Genomic DNA, 7,940 nt, shown 5'->3' with positions numbered 1-7,940 from the left:
TGTTTTGATAAAGTAGGTTGCCTCAGGTATTCTGTTGTGATAATAGAAAATAGACTAATGCATCCTCTCCCAGTTTTTATAAGAGAAAGTACTATCAAAACAATATGTATATGTAGGTTCCAACTCTGACCCCTTCCTACTATGTGCATTGCTAAAATTCTGCTCCAAGATACCATTATCTTTCTCCTAGACTGCTTCAATAAGCTTCCAACTTAGCCTTCCTCCCTCTATTTTTCTTTTTTTAAATAGTTCATTCAACAAGCAAAAACCAGATACATGAAAAGTATACACAAGGTCATGGTCCTACTTTTTGGGCTTCCCATTAAAACTGGATGCACTTATTTCTGTGGTCTCTTCCTGGAATTCTTCCCTTAGGTTTCTGATTAATTCCATTATTTTCCTAATTAAATGTCACCTCCATAGAGGAGTTTCTCCTAAGCTCTCTAAGTAGAGCTCTTGTTCTTCCAAGACATTTTCTATCCCTTCATCCTGGTCAATTTTCTTCATAGCATTTACCACTATCTCATATTATATTAGTTACATATCCATGTCTGTGCTCTTGTCCTCTGTGTATTACTATATATTTAGTATCTGCAGACATGTCTGGCAGGTAATGGCATATAATAAACACTTCCTGAATGAAAGAATGATTGGTTTAAATATTGGACTGTTATTGATTTTATGATCCAATATCATCTAGTATCATCTCCTTCTTTCCTGTTTTTGTGATCCTTCTTCAGTTTTTAGTCTTCAGCAAAAGTGGGTTCATTTTATTTCCTCTTATTCATCTCCTCTCCAATTACTGCCTTAACTCTAACAAATCTGACTGTGGATATACTGTGGTTAACTTCTAAAGACAAATAAACATAGCTTCAGTTGTCTTTCCTGATAATTTGCTCTTTCCATGACCCATTAGGACATAAAAAAAAAATGAAGATACTTTCCACAGTTTGTTGGTGATGTTCTTCCTCCTCCTCCCTTCCCCCTTTTCCTTCCTGCCCCACTGCCAACCCACACCCCCTTCTTCTTGTTGTTCTTCTTTTCTGGGATTAAGTCTTCTGATTTTTATGTAGTCACGACCTCAAAGTGCATCTCTCATTAAGTGCAAAATCTAGAAAGGGTATTAATGTTAGATTGTCTTTGTGAGTTTACACATGTGATGACAGAAATATAAGGTACTTTGTTTTCCTTTCAGATCTTCAACTAAAGACATGGATTCAGAAGAGAAGGAAATTGTGGTTTGGGTTTGCCAAGAAGAGAAGATTGTCTGTGGATTAAATAAACGCACCACCTCTGCTGATGTCATCCAGGCTTTGCTGGAGGAACATGAGACGGCATTTGGGGATAAACAATTTCTGCTGGAAAAGCCCAGTGACTACTGCATCATAAAGAAGTGGAGAGGCTCAGAAAGGGCTCTTCCTCTACTAACCAGAATCCTGAAGCTCTGGAAAGCATGGGGAGATGAGCAGACTATTATGCAATTTGTTTTGGTTAAAGCTGATGCTTTTCTTCCCGTTCCTTTGTGGAGGACAGCTGAAACAAAATTAGTGCAAAACACAGAGAAACTGTGGGAGCTCAGCCCAGCAAATTACATGAAGACATTGCCACCAGACAAACAAAAAAGAATAGTCAGAAAAACTTTTCAGAAACTGGCTAAAAATTAAGCAGGACATAGTTTCTCATGACCGAGAAAATATGGAGACATTAGTTCATCTGATTATCTCCCAGGATCATACTATTCACCAGCAAGTCCAGAGAATGAAAGAGCTGGATCTGGAAATTGAAAAGTGTGAAGCTAAGTTCCACCTTGATCGGGTAGAAAATGATGGGGAAAATTATGTCCAGGATGCGTATCTCATGCCCAGTTTCAGTGAAGTCGAGCAACAGCTGGACTCGCCGTGTGAGGAAAACCAGACTCTGGAAGACCTGAGTGAAAGGGATGGAATTGTACAGCTGGAAGAACGACTGAAATATTACAGAGTGCTCATTGGTAAGCTCTCTGCAGAAATAGAAAAGGAGGTAAAACATGTTTGCATCGAAATAGGTGAAGACGCAGAAGGGGCAGCTGCTAGTGAACTGGAAAGCCCTAATTTAGAAAATGTTAAGGGTGATTTGGAGAAAAGCATGAAAGCGGGTTTGAAAATCCACTCTCATTTGAGTGGCATCCAGAAAGAGATTAAATACAGTGACTCACTGCTTCAGATGAAAGCAAAAGAATATGAACTCCTAGCCAAGGAACTCAATTTGCTTCACATTAGCAACAAAGATGGCTGCCAGTTAAAGGAAAACAGAGGGAAGGAATCCGAGGTTGCCAGCAGCAGTGGGGAGGCTCCTCCCTTTACTCAAAGGGCATTTAAAGTGTATACAAATGACACAGACTGGGACACTGGCATCAGCTCCAACCACAGTCAGGACTCAGAAACAACTGTAGGAGATGTGTTGCTGCTGTCTACATAATTCAAATGGTTCTTTCTGACGTGCTTTAATACTGTTCATGTTTGTGGAATTTAGTAAGAAACTATTTTAAGTATAAATTACTAAAAATGAATAAATCATGTTAAGGTATTCAGTCATTAACACAAACTAGTGAGATTTGTTTTGTTTTGTTTTTGGTAAAAGATTTCCAATGTACCTTTAATTATCATAGGTTCAAGCAGTGAACTATTTATTAGGAATGCAACAGATCTAGCTTATTTAATGGGAATTATTTGATAACCTCCTATAGCTTCTATAGAAAATGAATTACATAAATGTTAAAACAATTCTCAACATTACACAAAACATTGAAACTGTATGCATGGAGAATTAAAATTAAAATGTGTTTTAATGTCTTTTTCAACATTTTATAGTTAGAATGTTTAAATCTGTGAATTATATAATAGCTATTATGTTGTAACTGCATTCATTCCAATTTTAGTTCTTTTAATATTTAGATTTTACATAATATCATGTCTGCCATTTCCTCTACCCTTCTATCTATTTAACCCTATGCAACAGGTGGCTCTGGGACATGTGTAAGTCATGGCAGAGGATCAGAGTGGCTCTAGATGAGGCCAGTCCAAACACTGCTTACAAACAATGACTTTTCTAAAGAAACTTATATTACTAGTTATACATTGGCTTTTGCTGTCTGGAATCTAGGTCTTATAAATAATAAAACCAATGTTTTGTACGTGTTCATTCTTTGAGTGATGTACGTGTCATAGAAGAAATCAAAGAGTCAAAGTATTGTTTCTTTATTCTCTGTTTACCTAAGTTGAAGCTATAAAGTTGAAGTGATAAAATTCAGTGTTCCTCAAATGGATAAAATAGTGTTCTGTATACCCAAATTATTAGCATTTGTCTCTGAACATAAAGAGGGAAACTCACGTGATAAAAAGACTTATTTTGGTATACTATCACCGAAACTGTCTTTTGTAGTACTTTATCTAAGGTGCTTAAAAGAAGCTAGGTATTTAAAAAAGCACTAGCACCATCCCAAGCATTCTAGTAAAAATCCGTGAATTGAATGGATTTTTTAGGTTCTATCTTGACCGACAGTCATTATAGTGCCAGGCTACATTTTGTTGCCTGATTTTAATTAGAGATATATTTTCTCCCTCCTGTCCTTCTTTCCTTCCTCACTTCTCCTCTGCCTGCTACCTGCCTTTCTTTCCTCCTTTCCTGATTAGATTGCTCCCTTCCTCCCTGGCAGTGAACATGGGAGGTAATCATATGCAAAACAGTTTTATCATTTTTTGTACTGTTAACTGAGTCCTTCTGCAGTTTATTTTCTTTTATTTTTTTAGCTGACACTTGCCCTACATGTCAGGGTATGTAAGTAGAAATGTTATTTCACGTAGTTCTAATTTGTGGATACTTGGTTAAGATTCCCATTGTTTCCCATTTCTTCCCTTTTATTCATATGATAGTGCAGGTTTTAACTCAGTATTCTTTCCTTTTGTTCCCACTTTTAAATTTGAAAGAATTTGATTTTTAACAATTCTATCGCTGAAATTTTCTTATCTTGTTCTTTCATTCCTTCCTCCCTCAGTTTTCCACCCAACTTTGAGAAATTATTTAGAATTTCCATAGTGTTACAATTTTCAGGAACATCTGTTATCATTTCTTGTATTTTAAGTTGGCTGACAAGATAGGAATTTAGGTTCCATGGAAATTGTGATAAACACTAAGTAATAATGCTAACATGGGCTTTTTAAAAAAAGAAATAATCAAATAAATCACCTTTGAAAGGAAACTTTACCTGTCTAATAGCTATTAAATCATTAAACAAAAGGTTAAGCTATTGACATATTCATTGTTCACTGCTAGGGATTAAATTCAGATCACTATAAGTGATAAGCCCATTGTAAAATTGTTTTCTTACAGTGGAAGTAATCCCTTTGGATTACTCTTGTGTTTAGTGAGAAAATAAAGGAATACTGCCTATCTCCTTATGTAATCTCACTAGTTACTTGAATTCAGAAGAAGTTCTGAAAAGAAATAAAACAGGAAAAATAATTTCATTTCAAAAACAGAATTAACTTCTGCTTTTATATTGGTAAGTACAGTGATGCATTCTAAAGGTCAATTGTTCTATATTTTACAGTAAACAATCTTTAAAACTCTTAGTAAAAGGCAGAAATATTGATTTTTCAATTCACTTTAGAATTTTGATTTGATCTTTAGTTGTGTAAATATGTTAGTGCTTTTGATCACTATATGTTAAACCATTAATTAGTTACCATGGTGAATTTCTAATTACAAAAAGAAATGTTAAAATACAGTGCCCTCATGTTTCTATTGAGGTATTCATTTTTGAACCAAATAAGAATTAGAGTTATGAATACAGGATTTGATAAAATTTTAAGGCTTTTATTATCAATAGAGTCTTTAAAATATTTATAAATCCCTCAGTAAAATGACAGGTTAACTATGAAATGGCTATATACAGCTAGAAGAAGCAAACCAAACCCAACTTCTTACTATACATTTTTATAACTAGACCTGGATTTTCACAGATGGTACCTTGCTTATCCTTCCATTGGGGATAACTGTTTTTATTTACTTTTTTTCTTCATTAACCTTCTACTTAAATGTTCCCATTTTCTCAGTGCTTCAATATGCTCTTTTCTCTAAAACATTTTTTTGCATTCTACCAGTTATAGTCTCTTATCTGAACCCATGAATATTTTAGATGAACTTCTCATTTAGTTCAGCATTTATATTCTACCCTAGGTTATACTTATTTATGTGTTTATATCTAATTTCTCTTTCCCCACAGAATCCTTATCAAGCTACCTTATCATTTGTCTTGCTAACTTTGGTCTCTCCCACCAAACCCTTACTCAAATTTATAATTGAATCGCTAAATTTTTGATAGATGTGACATTTCATATCTGTATTTTTTTACATGGTAAATGACTTGTGCATTTTATACATAAATATGCATTTCTACAGGCATAAAATATCAATAGAAATTCTATCTATAAATTTTGAGAAAAAGGCACAAAATCTTGTGGTTATATATTTTTGCAATGTGGCATAATTTTTAATTGACAATAAAAATTGTACATTGTACTGTAATGTGAGGTTTTAAGTTTGTGCAATGTTCAAAACAAAGTAAGCATTCAATTTTAATTTATTTTAATTCACAGAACTACTGATTTAAAACAACTGAAATATTATCTTCTAAATAATTTTAATTGCAAGTTTATAGAATTTTTCTCAACATTTTGTACTTTTAAGAAAAATATGTAGAGTTGGGCTTGAAGTGATAGAAACACAAAAAAACTTTGAAGTATCCTAAATAAAATATATATGTATATATGTATATATATATTTATATATATGTATATATATTTTATTTCTCTTATTATAAAGAATAAATCATCCTTCATTAGTGTGTAGAAGCTAATCTGTTAAATTTTTATTTTATATTTATTTAAACATCCTTTGTATATAACAAAATATATTTCTGAGGCTACATTTTATAATTTTTCAAAATAGATTTACTGCTACCTATTTAAAATGTGTTTTTCTAGCGACAAAATAATACCTTATAATTTTGATGTGATTTAAAAAAAATATTAGGTTATTTCTTTTCATATTGCCTGACATGATTAATAAACATTATAGGACAAATAAAAATATATATCATTTCTTCAAGTTGTTACTGATCCAGAATGATAAAAGAAATAATTGTACCTTGTCACATGATATTTCTTTGGGGGTGTGCTAATTTGCTATATAAAAAATAAATTTGATGCAAAGTTTTAACTATATAAGTGCTAAGCTCTCTCATACAATTTATTTTAAGATCAATTATTATTTCATGATGGTATAAATATATAGCAAACAAGAAATAACAAAACTTAATAGGTTTCATACATGATTGTCCTGATCTGTCATGAAAGAATGTCATAGTACTAGGAATTAAACTCAGGGACACTCAACCACTGAGCCACTCCTCAGCCCTATTTTGTATTTTATTTAGAAATAGGGTCTCACTGAGTTGTTTAGCACTTTGCTTTTGCTGAGGCTGGACTTTGAACTCATGATCCTCCTGTTTCAGCTTCTAGAACCTCTGGGATTACAAGTGTGCACCCACTGAGCCCAGCTGTCTGTAGTAGCTCTTATGTTGATTTTAATCATCCTTTTTAAATTTAATTTAATTTTATTTTTTGCTTTCTAGAATAAAATCACTTTAATGTGAAAATATATAATAAATAAAGGGCAAATCTACTAGAATTTATTTTGTCCTCTTTCTTACTTCTCAAAATAAGCCTCCAATTATGACTGGTTTAAATAACTAAGTCACTTAAGCCATAAAGAAATTCACTGCCTCATTCTGTATTTTTCTATTGCTCTTTTCTCTTTGATTTTGCCACATTTGCAATCATCTTGTACAGATACAAAAATAATCTGTGGATACTCTAAATTGGAATCATTTTACATTTATACCTACCTTTAGGGAGAACTGCCTTCTTTGATGCTGAAACTTATTATCTGATAACCCTATATTATTTCTTTTGCACCAAGTTGTCTATTGTGTTTGTTTCTCAGTAGCATTTAAAGCTATTCCATATTTAGTTCTTGGACAAAAGTATTAGAGTTTTGGTTTTTAAGTTTGGTTTTTAAGTTTCTTACCTTTGGTGTTTCAGTCATAAATGAGGTTTTCTCTTCTTATTGGATGATTCAACTAGTTCACTCCTCTTACATGAGGCAATTCTCTGTTGATTGCCTGTTTTAATCCCATACATTAAAACTACATTTGATAAGACCACAACTAGAGGGTAGCAAGAAGTTCTGGAAGTTTGGAACCATGCTAAAATGTACTGCCCTGGGGAAAATATCAGCAAATGGGAATGGGATCATCTCTCTCTCTCTCTGTATATATATATATATATATATAAATGACAAAGTTATTTTCAGTAAAATATATATGTATGTGTATATTTATTTATTTGATCCATTGAATTGATCAACTACACTGAATGTAAGGAATTTGGACTACTCTCTTTTACTTTCATACATACAGACTTTCTCCTTTATGATATTTAATGCACACCAGAGAAATAAACTGGAAAAAATAGAAAATTGTATGAAATTTTGAACTATGTTTGTTTACCTCTGAAAAACACACCTTTTCCTGACCAAAAAAAATAAGATGAAAGAAATTCTGCATGTAAAGAACTCCTCTTAGTAGGATAGAATCTCTGAAGCATAACTAGTAATGTTGTAATGGCCACAAGATAGATGAAAATAGAATATCTGTTAATATTGCATCATCGGTCAAGCTATAACATTAAATGGCTACAAAAAGAATGTTTACATAAGAAAAAAAATTTAGTAGGAAAGTTTTTGCAATGCTAGCTTTTCTCATTAGTTGTAGAATTTTTAGCACCCCTAGACCCCTTATACCATATGTCAGTAACATCTAGTACCCCTCATGATCTGGG

General features: G+C 32.7%; 1 pseudogene; it reads left to right on the top strand.

The window, feature by feature from the left end:
- The first annotated feature begins 599 nt into the window (after positions 1-599).
- Positions 600-2,457, top strand: LOC143389505 (ras association domain-containing protein 9-like; annotated as a pseudogene).
- Positions 2,458-7,940: the final 5,483 nt, after the last annotated feature.

This window comes from Callospermophilus lateralis, unplaced genomic scaffold, assembly GCF_048772815.1.
Source record: "Callospermophilus lateralis isolate mCalLat2 unplaced genomic scaffold, mCalLat2.hap1 Scaffold_63, whole genome shotgun sequence".
In the NCBI taxonomy this organism is placed as follows: Eukaryota; Metazoa; Chordata; class Mammalia; order Rodentia; family Sciuridae; genus Callospermophilus; species Callospermophilus lateralis.
This window is presented reverse-complemented; position numbering and strand designations above follow the sequence as displayed.